Here is a 14,190-nt window from a genome sequence, read left to right on the forward strand (position 1 = left end):
TTAGGAGGCAGGGTAGTCTAGTGGTAGGACGCCAGGCACGTGACCGAAAGGTTGCGGGTGGTAGGACCGAAGGGTTGCGGGTTCGAGTCACGGCACGGCACAGCATGGCACTGTGTTTTATCTTTGAGCAAGATACTTGACTCCGCTTGTTCTAGTCTCCTCAGCTGTAAATGAGTACATGGTTGGGCAGTGCTGGGATTGTTGAATGTTAGCTGTGAGCGCTGAAAATGGCAGCACTGGCTGCATGCTCCCCAGGGAGTTGATAAATATATTGGCTGGTTGCGAAAGCCCTTTCACCACAGTAAATCATTTGTGAACCGCTTTGAGACGACCTACAAACTAGGTTGTGATAAAGCGGTCTATAAGAACCTCGAATTATTATTATTATTAATATTACTTGACCATTGTAATCCATTATGAAATAAGTTGCTGGCCTTGACCTCTGACCTACATACAGAAAACCTCTGGTCAGTTCGAATAGGCGGATAGTTTGAACACACTTTTTGAACAATAAAAATAATAGTTTTCTTTCTAGTGATAGTTCGAACCCTGCTTACACACATTTCGGATTGTCCAAACACACAACTTGAGTACTGAACTTACGTCATTATTGATCGAGGTTGGCTATCCGCGATGCAATAATAGCCTTGCGAAACTTTATCTATTTGCGCATCGACAGCGTTTAACTACTGAATAACGGGAAGTACTCATGTGCGACCATTGTTGTCATCAATGTCGGACAATTTGTTCATAAATAAGTCACATGTCACCGATAATTAAGTTTCTTTCTTGTAAACATGCGTGCACGCCAGTCAAACATCTTTAGGCCCTGACCATGTATAATATCCTAACAGTACACGGAGAGCGGAATGTTACCGTCACATTGCTGACAGACATGTGTATTGTCATGATATTACTGTGATTACAATTTGATTATATAATCGCAACTTGGCTAACGATCACCGATGTATTACCTATACATGTGCCAAAACAAAAATATTTGACCAGGTGGTTGATCGAACTATTAATCCGTAATTGCAGTTTCAATCCACCTTCCGCATTCTGATCAGTACAACTGAACTTTCGTCATTACTCGAGAAAACATCTACTGATTTGCGGCCTACATACTTGTCTCTGCTTTGAAATTGAACTTATTAATTGATTATCAATATGTTAGTAAATATAAGAAAAATATATATACCATTATTCATCTCCAGATTTGCAAATATATATCGCAATAAGGCCGTTGTTGTTCCGTATCAATGACTTGACTGTTTACCAATTTTTGCCGATATCAACTTGGAAAGTTCGAACTACTCTTTATTTTAGCGGCTATAATTTCGTGTAATTCTAACAGGATCCTTTTACCACACACAATCATTGTACAGAGATATTGTGTCTACAAAACATGCCTATCAGAAATCTTAAGATGTTCCGGGACCATGACCTTTGACCTACAACCTTGAACTTCTATATGGTTCATCACTTTGCCATGGCCAATCTTTTATCAAAATTCATTATGAAATAAGTTGCTAGACTTAGCTAGACAGTTGAGTAAACCTACTGATTTAACAGCCTTTACACTACTAACAACCTGACACTATAAAAATCTGAGCTAAACATGTATTTCCGGCGAATGACAGTAATTTATATTTTGTTACATAATGTATCAGAATTACTCACTTCCAGTTTCCTTTGTCATGTTAAAACTAGAACAGGTCTGTTGTGCCCATTGTAGATGCTAGAGGATCTTTCAGTTTTAGTTTTTAAATGGCATACTTTTATCAAACGTTTCTGCTTTGTGATAGGAATATGTGTCTATAATAGTCCAGTCACAGTCGATGTGCTGTATGTATGCGTGCATATTCCTTCCTTGTAACCTTAAAGTGGACTAAAATAAAGCATGTAATTAAGGCTAAGGAATATATAACAACATTTCTAAATGTCCATGTGGGTTTTTACAACGAAGCCCCTAACATGGGTGGTGGGATTGCACAGTTAAATTAAGCTCATGAGCCTTTCACAAAGACAGCAGGTTCTATTCCCTTATCAGACATAAAAAGGTAAAACGTTCACTGCCCATCCCCATGTTTATTTCCAGATACTCTGGTTTACCCCTACACTAAGACCCCTATGAGTGCCTCAATACTTGACTAGGGACAAGGGGTGCAGACCTGCTAAATGACCCGCATCTTGCGGGTCACACCCGCAAAATTAACCTATCACCCGCAACCAACTCATGACCCGCCTCCGAGCTCGGGTGATGGAGAATAAATATTCCCTGTCATCTCCTACTCATCTCCTTTATTCTCTGAGATTTACAACATTGAAATATAAAATGTTTGGTAGGGATACCCTTTACATGGGGCGTGTAAATTTTGGTAGGGGTATAAAAATAATTCAAATACATTTTATACACCTGAAAAACAAAAGCAGTAATAAAGTGATAAAAGTGTTCGACATATTTGACCCCAGTGACCTTGAAAGAAAGTCAAGGGAGGGGGGATAAATATTCCCCTGTAATCTCCAACTCAACTTCTTTATTCTCTTAGATTTACAGCATTGAAACATAAAATGTTCGATAGGGGTACCCTTTATACAAGGTGAGTACATTTTGATAGGGGGATACAAATTATTCAGATACATTTTATACACTGGGAAAACAAGTGCAATTTCGGTAATAAATTGATAAAATTTGTTCATAATAGGGTAAAATAAATAAAGTATCTATTTAAATGTCTTGCACTCATTCCAGCATGATTGATTAACATATAAAAGTTTCTTTGATGTGCATATATACATTCTAACTCAACACTCCATCATAATAATTTGCAGAATTGAAGTGTCTGTATCTTCAATGCAAACAATTTATTGACATTACCTGAATGTTTGCCTCTGATGATGGTATCACATAACAGCCCTATATAAAGGAGTGACACCAGAAAGGGATGATCTCCTTCGTTTCTTGGTGTTTACAGTTTTATTTCCCGAAAAGTGAATATTTTAATAGAACCAGTGCAAATTGTGAAAAGTGTTCAATCAGCAAGTGGAATTTAACTACTAAAGAATATCAGGTATAATGTTCTTCTTCCTCTAAACATAGGAGCTTCTGTGAACAAATAGACTTTAAGTCAATCTCCAACCAAAACTGCTGAGGTAACACATCTAGGCCTGTATTCATGCTTTTCTCATGCTCATGCAAGCATTAAATTTTATTTAATAAAAAATCTTGTTTTGTCAATGATTCAGAAAACATTTGTGGAGACTTAAAGCTGAAACTGTTTTCAACGTTTAAATTTGATTTTTCGGTTTTTTGACATGTCTATCATTTAAGTGAATTACAAGGAAGTTGGTTTGAGCACATTAACTTTGAAGCGATTTAAAGTAATTCTACAAACTATACAGGGCGCTATATAAATGTTGCATTATTGTAATAACTAAACCATATTCTTGACAAACCATATGCTTTATCAAATTTTCTAATTTTTTAAAAGCCATGAAAAACCATATGAAGTAAGAAATCTATGAACTGTAATTTAACAAATTTCTGATAAGTGATATCGTTAAAATTTGAAAACTTACCAGGTTAGGAAGCTTTATTCATGACAAAGTTAAAGATGTTCTACTTGAGTTCTTTGAAGACATATGTATGCCAGTCTATCCTACTTGTACAAATATTTGTTTGGTGTGAAAATTGTTTGTTATCTGTCGACAAATGTACTTGCATCAGGCATGTCATAATATCTGGCCTCATAATCTAAATTACACAAAGGTAAACGTTTATATTTCTCTAAAAATACTAGAAACCAGGATTTAAAACATTATGCTCTGATAAGCAAAACAAATACACTATTCCTGCAGATATTTTTCTTTAGAAATAACGAATGTTAGGTTTGCTTTGATTTATGGTAACATTAAAGACAGTAAAAAATATTGCCTACATATATCTGCGACACGGGTTATTTTGAGATTATGTCAAACAACTGGCTGACCGTGGGCCATATCTTAGCCTGATCCATATCTACATGAGTATGCACAGTATCATCCACTATATCTTTTTTCTACTTCTGAAACAACTGATTCTATAATTCATTTTTTTATGTGTTATGGTCAATAATTCTGACATCACAAAGAGGCATTGTTTATTGTAGTACATGTACATGATAAAATGTCCATATCCTATCATGTATCAATGATTGGCCCATATCAACCTTCAGTCCTCTGGCCCCTCCAGCTCATGAAGTAGGATCTGGAAATGGCTCTAATTAATAATGACTCAAAGTCAGACCCCCAGGGCAAGGCATATTAAGTGCTAGATAACATTTAACAACTATAATTCTGAATTAAACTTTTAAAAAAAAAAATCTTATTCACAAATATAGTATTATATTCGAGCTAAAGCTTATGAAACTATTTTTTATCCTATTTCAGTAATATTTTACAAAACATTTTCTGTGAATGAAACAAATTATATAGATAACAAAATGTTCACATACCTTTATCTCAGAAATCAATGCATGCACCGCAATGCTCAATGCATCATAATCCTCAAACAAACATTTTATAGACAGCCTTGAATTCTATTTGACATGCAGCAATGTTAAAGCTTCTGATTGGTTGAACTCGGTAATGTTGAACTAATAGCTTATCTTATTTGCTGACCTCAATAATGTTTATCAAGCTTTCTGATTGGTTGAACTGAATGTTTTTTTAATAAGAAACTTTCTGATTGGCAGAATGTGGTAATGCTTTACTAACAAAGCAGTCTCTATACTTTATCTGAGCAGTACTTAATAGAATACAACGGTACACAATATGTATTACATGTGTGTGTGATGAGATAATAGAATACATACACAATACATGTATGTATTACTTGTGTGATGAGATTTTATCAAAGTGCAACAAAATGATAAAGAAATATGATTGGTTTTTTTTTCAATACAAGATTCGTGAAATAATTAATTACAAAATCCAAACTCTGGTTATTGAGGTTCTTAATAAGTCCAGGACCTTACGTCAGCACATTTTTATTAAATGCTTGCCTTTAGATAGCAAGTCCTGACCAATAAATCTATTGTCAACATCATCACCCACCAATAATGTCAATTGTTATAAAAACAATTGTTCAGAAGTTAATAAACAGATTTTTTTATCATTAATATATACAAAAGTTTTATTGACTTCATTTGAAAAAAAAAAAAAAAGGTATTTGAGGCTTGAATGTGTATTTGATTGTTTGTACGACCTGATAAAAGGAAAGTAAGCCTTGGGCAAATTGAGTATACTAATGAGGCACTGCTGATACTGAGGGGCAGTTATATTTATCAGGCCATGCAAGTGTTAAATTGTTAAATTTTATTTATATTATTTCTGTCTAAATTGTCTTCCTAATCTTTGTAAATAACATTATGAACCAGGTTATAAAAAAAAGTAAAAGAGAACAGTCCCTCTCTGGGAATCTGCTTGTGCACTCCAACTTTATAACTTAAAGATATTTATATTTACTGATTTACTCCATATTATTTACTTATTCAACTTGGTCACTGTGACAGTTTATATCTGTTTAAACATTTATTACTTTTAAAGGTTTATTAGACTTCAGTTGTAAGTTGCTCATCATGAAATATAATGTATACAAGAATTGCAGTCAAGATCAACAAGTCTGTTTACAAAGGAGATTTGTCCTTGAATTTTTAAACCTTATATGATTAAACATTTAAGGAGATAATGACTGTCTGATGATAACTGATACAAACTCATTCTAGAGGGCATAAGTTTACACCATACCCAATATCATTCTCTTATAATTCGATATGAGTTGTCTCCCTTTGAGCCAGTTTACTTTAGCACAGACTGACAGACCCTTCATTGACAAAAATTGACAGAGAGTAGTGGTGTAGTTTACGGGTTTAGTGGCCATAACACAAGAGTTATTGCCCCTTCAATGAAACTGGTAGAGACAAACATTGTGTAGTTTACAGGTTGAGTGGCCATAGCACAAGAGTTATTGCCCTTCAATGAAACTGGTAAAGCTAAATATGGTGTAGTTTACAGGTTGAGTGGCCATAACACAACAATTATTGCCCCTTCAATGAAACTAGTAAAGCCAAATATGGTGTAGTTTACAGGTTGAGTGGCTATAACACAAGAGTTATTGCCCCTTCAATGAAACTGGTAGAGACAAACATTGTGTAGTTTACAGGTTGAGTGGCCATAGCACAAGAGTTATTGCCCTTCAATGAAACTGGTAAAGCTAAATATGGTGTAGTTTACAGGTTGAGTGGCCATAACACAACAATTATTGCCCCTTCAATGAAACTGGTAAAGCCAAAAATGGTGTAGTTTACAGGTTGAGTGGCCATAACACAACAGTTATTGCCCCTTCAATGAAACTGGTAAAGCCAAATATGGTGTAGTTTACAGGTTAAGTGGCCATAACACAAGAGTTATTGCCCCTTCAATGAAACTAGTAAAGCCAAATATGGTGTAGTTTACAGGTTGAGTGGCCATAACACAACAGTTATTGCCCCTTCAATGAAACTGGGAAAGCCAAATATGGTGTAGTTTACATGTTGAGTGGCCATAACATACGAATTAATTCCCCCTTCAATGAAACTCGTAAAGCCAAATATGGTGTAGTTTACAGGTTGAGTGGCCATAACATAAGAATTAATTCCCCCTTCAATGAAACTGGTAAAGCCAAATATGGTGTAGTTTACAGGTTGAGTGGCCATAACATAAGAATTAATTCCCCCTTCAATGAAACTGGTAAAGCCAAATATGGCGTAGTTTACAGGTTGAGTGGCCATAACACAAGAGTTATTGCCCCTTCAATGAAACTGGGAAAGACAAACATTGTGTAGTTTACAGGTTAAGGTCATTGGAGTGTATTGATAAACGGAAACAGGAAGTACATCCCTAGTTGAAAATCCAATGTAGGGAGGCAGTATCACAATTTCCGCAAATTCTAATGTTTAATATTAAACTGATGAATATTGGATGTTGATTATTGACAGAACAGTGTGTTCTCTCAATATTAAAGTATTTCAAAGCAATCCAGGCATTAATTCAGGTGGGTTTTTTTATCAATGAGTCACATATGTCCATTTTTCTGTACTTCAGGAAACCGGCTACCTATTTCACCACTGTGAAGTTTTTCAAGAACGATAACTCTTACCTGCAATTACCATGTGTATATGGTTTTATTATAAAATGTCAATTTTTATATTTAATTTTACACAATTTCAGCATTTATTAAATTGATATACATTTATGCAATACTAGTATATGTCGGTATCATTTTTATTGACATTATTTTGTAAAAATATTGTCTTTCACTTTTTTTTCAAAATTCACTCCTTTTTATATAAATTTCCATTTAAAATCCTTAAAATTCTGACAACCTATATTTTTTTTGTGGCAGAAAAAATTCTTTACTTTAAAGCAATATAACTACAAAATTTGAAGAAATTCTACTGAGAAATGGTGACACAATCCTATTACCTTAAGTGGCCATAACACAAGAATTATTGCCCCTTCAATGAAACTAGCATGAAACATATCAAATTTGAGAAAGATCTCTCTGGTACTTTCCAAGAAATAGCGATAACAAATTTTCACTATCAAAATACAAGATGGCTGCCTGTCGGCCATGTTGTTTATCCGATCAGTCTCAAAAGAGCCCTGCACAGCTAAGGACCAAGGGGAACCTACATATAAAATTTGAGAAAGATCCCTTTGGTACTTCTTGAGAAATATCGATAACAAGAATTGTTTAAGGACGGACGACAGACGACGGACAGCTGACGACGGATGACGGATGACGGACAACGGACAGACGGACAACGGACCATGGACACAGGGTGATTTGAATAGCCCACCATCAGATGATGGTGGGCTAAAAACAAACAAAACATGAATATAATTTCTTTATCAATGTCAGCATTGCTGTCTACACAAGTTTATAAAATAACGCCCATGATCCGAAACATAAAAACTTTGTCCTTAAACATCCTATATCGGAGAAAAATTGACCTACATATTATTTTGACCTTTACTATGCAGTAAACACATAAGATTGATGCAATCCCCGGCAGTATCGCTCGTCAGCTGACATTAGCGTACTCACAACGTAATCCCGTAAAAACTTTTTACGTGAAACTGTATGCATCCCAATACTAGCGGACATCATCGCAGTGTAGTCTAGCATCTAAATGGAAAATTATGGTAATTCCTAATTACCTAATTACAGGTAATTAAGGTGAATTGATCACAGGAGATTGCTCTGGCTAGGTCAGTAGGCTACATGCAGTCATAGCGTATGTAAAGGATGTAAACAAATAAAATACACTGCCAGACAAGTCTAGTTTAAACAATTATTCGGCACCATTGCATTACCTTATAATAAAAGATAATTTTTTTCAAAGGTAATATGTCCCCTCATAACCCAGGAAGTCTGGTTGTTTTTTTATATGATATTTCTTTAGTATCTGTCTGATAGCTAACTAGCTCAGAGGTCATTGGGCCAACCATAAATAATTTCAATTTTCAGTATTATTTCTTTTTTATCTTGAAAACAAATCTACCTGTGTATTTTGTATCATAGGACACAAGGTCAAAATGTCAATAAATATATCTGAATACACAAAAAACACCACTCATTAATTCTCAGCGTATCTGGTAACAAAAATTAAGTATTAGTAAATGTGTCACTATAAACATTAGCTCTAGGAGTAAACAACTTTTTTCGTTTTTCGTTGCTTCCGACATTTGTCTGCTGATTGGGGTGAATTGGTGTAATGTGACTTGAGATAAATAGATAAATTACTTGTTTTTTAATAAATTAGGTAATAAATAATACACAATGATACCGTTTGATGACGACCGACCGAACATACACAATAATGATCAAATAGGTTTCAGAAATTATGACAGAAAGACCCTAAATAATGTCATAGGGAGTTGGCAATACCTACTATATTGTCTCAAATATATAATATCGAACTGGTACAAAGCCTGATTTTGTTTCCATGGTGATAATAAATCACATGACTTACTAATCATTATATTATGTTTGTACGTTACAGGTAGCAGTCATCCTTTAGAGTTCAATAGAAGGAAGATGTTAATTCTCATTTATGACTGCTAACTTCAATAACGGAACATTCAAAAGGAAGCTGTATTTATCCTCTTATTTCATCAGAATAGGCATTTGGTGTTCTGCCATTTTCACTCCTACAACATAGTGCTCCAGGGTGGTTGTCACTGGGAAAGCTGACAGGACTCCATGTCATACTGTAGATCTACAACCTCAAAATCGCCATTCTGTCCGCCAGACCCATCATGTGCCTCATCCCATTCTATCTGGCAGACTGCATTTCTCAAGGTACAAGAAAAACGGTCACAGACCTATGGAATGGGTACCATTCTGTGCCCATCCAAGAAGACAATCAACATATCACCACCTTCATCACGCCATGGGGGCGATATAGGTACAAAGACGCTCCCCAAGGATTTCTCGCTAGCGGTGATGCTTACAACCAGCGCTTTGATGCCATAATTTCTAATTTCCAGAACAAGGTCAAGTGCGTGGATGATACTTGCATGTGGGCAGAGTCCATTGAAGCGGCATTCTTTCAAGCATGTTAATTGTTTTACCTGTGTGCTCGCAATGGCAAGCTTCAGTTTGCCCAGAACACTGTTGACTTTGCGGAACTGACGATCACTCCGACAAACATTCAACCTAGCGCTCAGTTCCTAGATGTCATCAGAAATTCCCCACACCAATGATATCACTGGTGCCAGGGCATGGTTCAGGCTTATTAACCAGGGTGCGTACGCCTTTGCCAGGACGGGACAAATGAAGCCTTTTTGGACTCTGGTAAAACCGTCTACAAAGTTTGTCTGGACAGATGAGCTGGACCAGCTATTCAGCAAGTTCAAAGAGGTCATCATACAGGAAAAGAAGGAAGGGGCGCGCCTGTTTGACCCTGACCGACCGACTTGCTTGGCCACTGACTGGTCTGTTGATGGAATAGGGTTTCTCTTGATGCAGAAGTACTGCCAGTGTACCGCTAAGACTCCTGCCTACTGCCTAGTGCCCTGATGGTTGGAAGCTGTGTCTAGTTGGCAGCAGGTTTACATATTCTGCTGAAAGCCGCTATGCTCCCATTGAAGGCGAAGCCTTGGCTATTGGTTATGCACTCCACCAGACTCGCTATTACGTGCTAGGATGCAAAGACCTACTCATAGCCACGGATCATAAGCCACTACTTCAGATCGTGAACGATAGGTCACTTACAGACATTAGTAACAGACGACTTCTTAACCTCAACGAGAAAACTCACAGGTTCAGTTGTACATGTTCCTGAAAAGAAGAACCAAGGTCTGGATGCTGCTTCTAGACACCCTGTCTGTGCATGTTTTTGAATGTCTTAGTAATATCGTTTTTATAACCAGATCCAACTTAAATATGTGATTTACAAAAAGTGCAGAATGCATCGTTTGGTCCACGATCACCGGACTTTATCCAGTTAAACTAATTTTTCTACGACATTTGATATGTGCACAATCATCTTTTCTTTTTGCATTTCGTGTAGTAGAACCTGCAAGTCCTGACAACGACTTCTTCCTTCCTGAAGTCATAACATTACCTTCAAAATGCAATCTTTACTACGTAGATACAATTGTAAAAATAACTCGATCTATATAAACATTTGTAAAAACAGTTTTAGTTTGTATATAATCAACTCACAACTTACCTGTCTGTGAGAAACGGAAACAGGAAATAGATCGTATTCCTTATGACATAGGATGGAAAAGTCTAGAGAATTCTAGTAAAGCGGGTGAAGGGCTAAAATTCCGGGTGTAACCTGACGAAATTTGGTCACTTGGCAGGTATGCATATGTTCTACAAAAACTTATTGCACTTCCACCATGAAAAAGTTTGGTTTGGCTTTAAATTGTTTAACGTCCTTTAAACATTTAAGGTCAGTTAAGGATGTGCCTTCATGTGTGTTGTGTATGCGTGCTTGCCTGTTTATGTGCTGGAGACAGAGTAGGTTGGTGTATTTACCTCCTTGTGAACTGATGCTGACTTTATAGTGCTATCTCATTGAAACACAATGCCAAAGGCACCCAGCACAGCATTCTGCCCGGTCACATTATACTGACAACAAATGGACCCAAAACTCGGGCCCTTTTATGGTTTCTGCTGGGAAAACCAGTTCTACTTCTACACAAAACCAACTTTTGGTTGTCACTCGAGTCCCAAGATCTTCGACCAGCTGTCAGTAGCCAACTAATAATTATCACATTAAATTTGTTATATTAGCGCTAACTTACTTTAAATCTCAAAATTCAAGATGGCCACCTGTAAGCCATCTAGTTTTTGCGATCAGTCCCGCAATTTGATATGCGCAGTTAGGGACTATGGGAAATTTGCAAGTGAAAATTGAGAAAGATCTCTCCAGGACTTTCTGGGAAATAGTGCTAACCAACTTTTAACTCTCAAAATTCAAGATGGCCATCTGTCAGCCATCTTGGTTTTGTGATCAGACACAAAGTACAACTTGCTTACATGTAGCTAAGGACTATTGGGAACTTTTGAGTAAAATTTGAGAAAGATGTCTCTAAGACTTTCTGAGAAATAGCGCTAACAGACTTTAATACTCAAAATTCAAGGTGGTCACCTCTCCGATATCTCGGTTTTTCGTTCAGTCTGTAAATTTGAAATGTGATACTGGGCAAAATTGGGAATCTTAAGGTGAAATTTGAGAAAGAATCCTCCAACAGTTCCTTAGAAATATCACAAACACACTCAATCTCTCAAACTTCAAGATGGCTGCCTGTCAACAATCTTGGTTTCTGATCAGTTCTTAAATTTGATATGGGTAACTTCAGACTATGGGAAAGCTTCGTGTGTAGTTTGAGAAAGAACCCTCAGGTACTTTCTGAGAAATAGTGCTATCAAGAATGGTTTAAGGAAGGACAGATGGATGGATGGATGACTGAAACAAATTAAGTGTGATTTTAATAGCCAACCATCTGATGCAGGTAATGTTTTAGATTTCCTGCAGACAGGAAAGAATCGGTAGACTCCCTTAAACACAACTTAAAATTCAACATTGTAATGGAATAATGATCCATTTCATATACATGTTCCAATTCCAGTCTGGTCATGCATTTTTCTTTCTTGTATTACAATACCTTTCGTACAGTTGGATGACTAAATGATTCAGTAAACAAGGAAGTACTACATTTTATTGGGTGTGGTTTTGTTTACTCTGTAATAACATATAGTAATACAGGTTTTGTTTATCTCCTGAAGTAACACAGATAGCTATACAGGTTTTGTTTATTCTCTTAAGTAACACAGATAGCTATACAGGTTTTGTTTATTCTCTGAAGTAACACAGATAGCTATTCAGGTTTTGTTTATCTCCTGAAGTAACACAGATAGCTATACAGGTTCTTTTACGTCCTGAAGTAACACAGATAGCTATACAGGTTTTTTTTACCTCCTGAAGTAACACAGATAGCTATACAGGTTCTTTTACGTCCTGAAGTAACACAGATAGCTATACAGGTTTTGATTACCTCCTGAAGTAACACAGATAGCTACACAGGTTTTGTTTATCTCCTGAAGTAACACAGATAGCTATACAGGTTCTTATACCTCCTGAAGTAACACAGATAGCTATACAGGTTCTTTTACGTCCTGAAGTAACACAGATAGCTATACAGGTTTTGATTACCTCCTGAAGTAACACAGATAGCTACACAGGTTTTGTTTATCTCCTGAAGTAACACAGATAGCTATACATGTTTTGTTTATTCTCTGAAGTAACACAGATAGCTATTCAGGTTTTGTTTATCTCCTGAAGTAACACAGATAGCTATATAGGTTTTGTTTATTCTCTGAAGTAACACAGATAGCTATTCAGGTTTTGTTTATCTCCTGAAGTAACACAGATAGCTATACAGGTTCTTATACCTCCTGAAGTAACACAGATAGCTATACAGGTTCTTTTACGTCCTGAAGTAACACAGATAGCTATACAGGTTTTGATTACCTCCTGAAGTAACACAGATAGCTACACAGGTTTTGTTTATCTCCTGAAGTAACACAGATAGCTATATAGGTTTTGTTTATTCTCTGAAGTAACACAGATAGCTATTCAGGTTTTGTTTATCTCCTGAAGTAACACAGATAGCTATATAGGTTTTGTTTATTCTCTGAAGTAACACAGATAGCTATACAGGTTTTTTTTACCTCCTGAAGTAACACAGATAGCTATACAGGTTCTTTTACCTCCTGAAGTAACACAGATAGCTATACAGGTTTTTTTACCTCCTGAAGTAACACAGATAGCTATACAGGTTTTGTTTATCTCCTGAAATAACACAGATAGCTATACAGGTTTTGTTTATCTCCTGAAGTAACACAGATAGCTATACAGGTTTTGTTTATTCTCGGAAGTAACACAGATAGCTATACAGGTTTTGTTTACTCTGTAATAACACAGATAGCTATACAGGTTTTGTTTATCTCCTGAAGTAACACAGATAGCTATATAGGTTTTGTTTACCTCCTGAAGTAACAGATAGCTATACAGGTTTTGTTAGCTAAGGCGTTAGCCGCCAGCTATTGGTATTACTTTCATTAATGACTCAAGATATTCATAAATGTCGTTTTTACACAGACGCCTCTAGCGGTACCCACTGGTACTAAATTGAATCATATACCGGACCTACTGTCTTTATTATGCGTAACTTTGGACTCAAATGCACTTGAATAGCTTGTAAATATCATTCCTTTCCTTTATAGAACATATGATCTTATCACAACGTCGTATTCTTATTGAAAATGCATCCTGTTTATCTCAATCGGGAACTGCTACTTGACTGTAGGTCATGCATGCTACACGCAACTTCCGGTAAAAATACTTCAGTTAATGAGCTCAGATATTCATAAACGAGACATAACGTCACCTACCAGTAATACTAAACAAACTGCAAATAAAATCCATTACCACGGACTCAAGTTCACTCACAAGTCATTGGATATAATCTTATTCTTAGTTAGAACTAAGTATCCTTCTAAAACTTCGTATTTACTCTTGGAACTGTCGCTGGATTAACCCTTTACACGGAAATATTGTCCTGTGATTGGCTAAAATTGGTGAC

General features: G+C 36.2%; 1 protein-coding gene across 2 annotated transcripts in view; it reads right to left on the reverse strand.

Moving 5' to 3' along the window:
* Positions 1-14,190, reverse strand: part of LOC110463822 (sodium- and chloride-dependent GABA transporter ine-like) — a 66,315-nt gene that overhangs the window by 34,869 nt on the left and 17,256 nt on the right. The window contains exon 1 of one of the 2 annotated variants that reach the window (XM_021518706.1): positions 4,497-4,535. The exons of the other annotated variant lie outside the window; for it this stretch is intronic. The gene's annotated coding sequence lies outside the window, so the exon portion shown is untranslated. Of the gene's footprint in view, positions 1-4,496; positions 4,536-14,190 lie in introns of those variants that run through there. 2 annotated transcript variants of the gene reach the window in all.

This window comes from Mizuhopecten yessoensis, unplaced genomic scaffold (assembly GCF_002113885.1).
Source record: "Mizuhopecten yessoensis strain PY_sf001 unplaced genomic scaffold, ASM211388v2 scaffold10933, whole genome shotgun sequence".
NCBI lineage: Eukaryota > Metazoa > Mollusca > Bivalvia > Pectinida > Pectinidae > Mizuhopecten > Mizuhopecten yessoensis.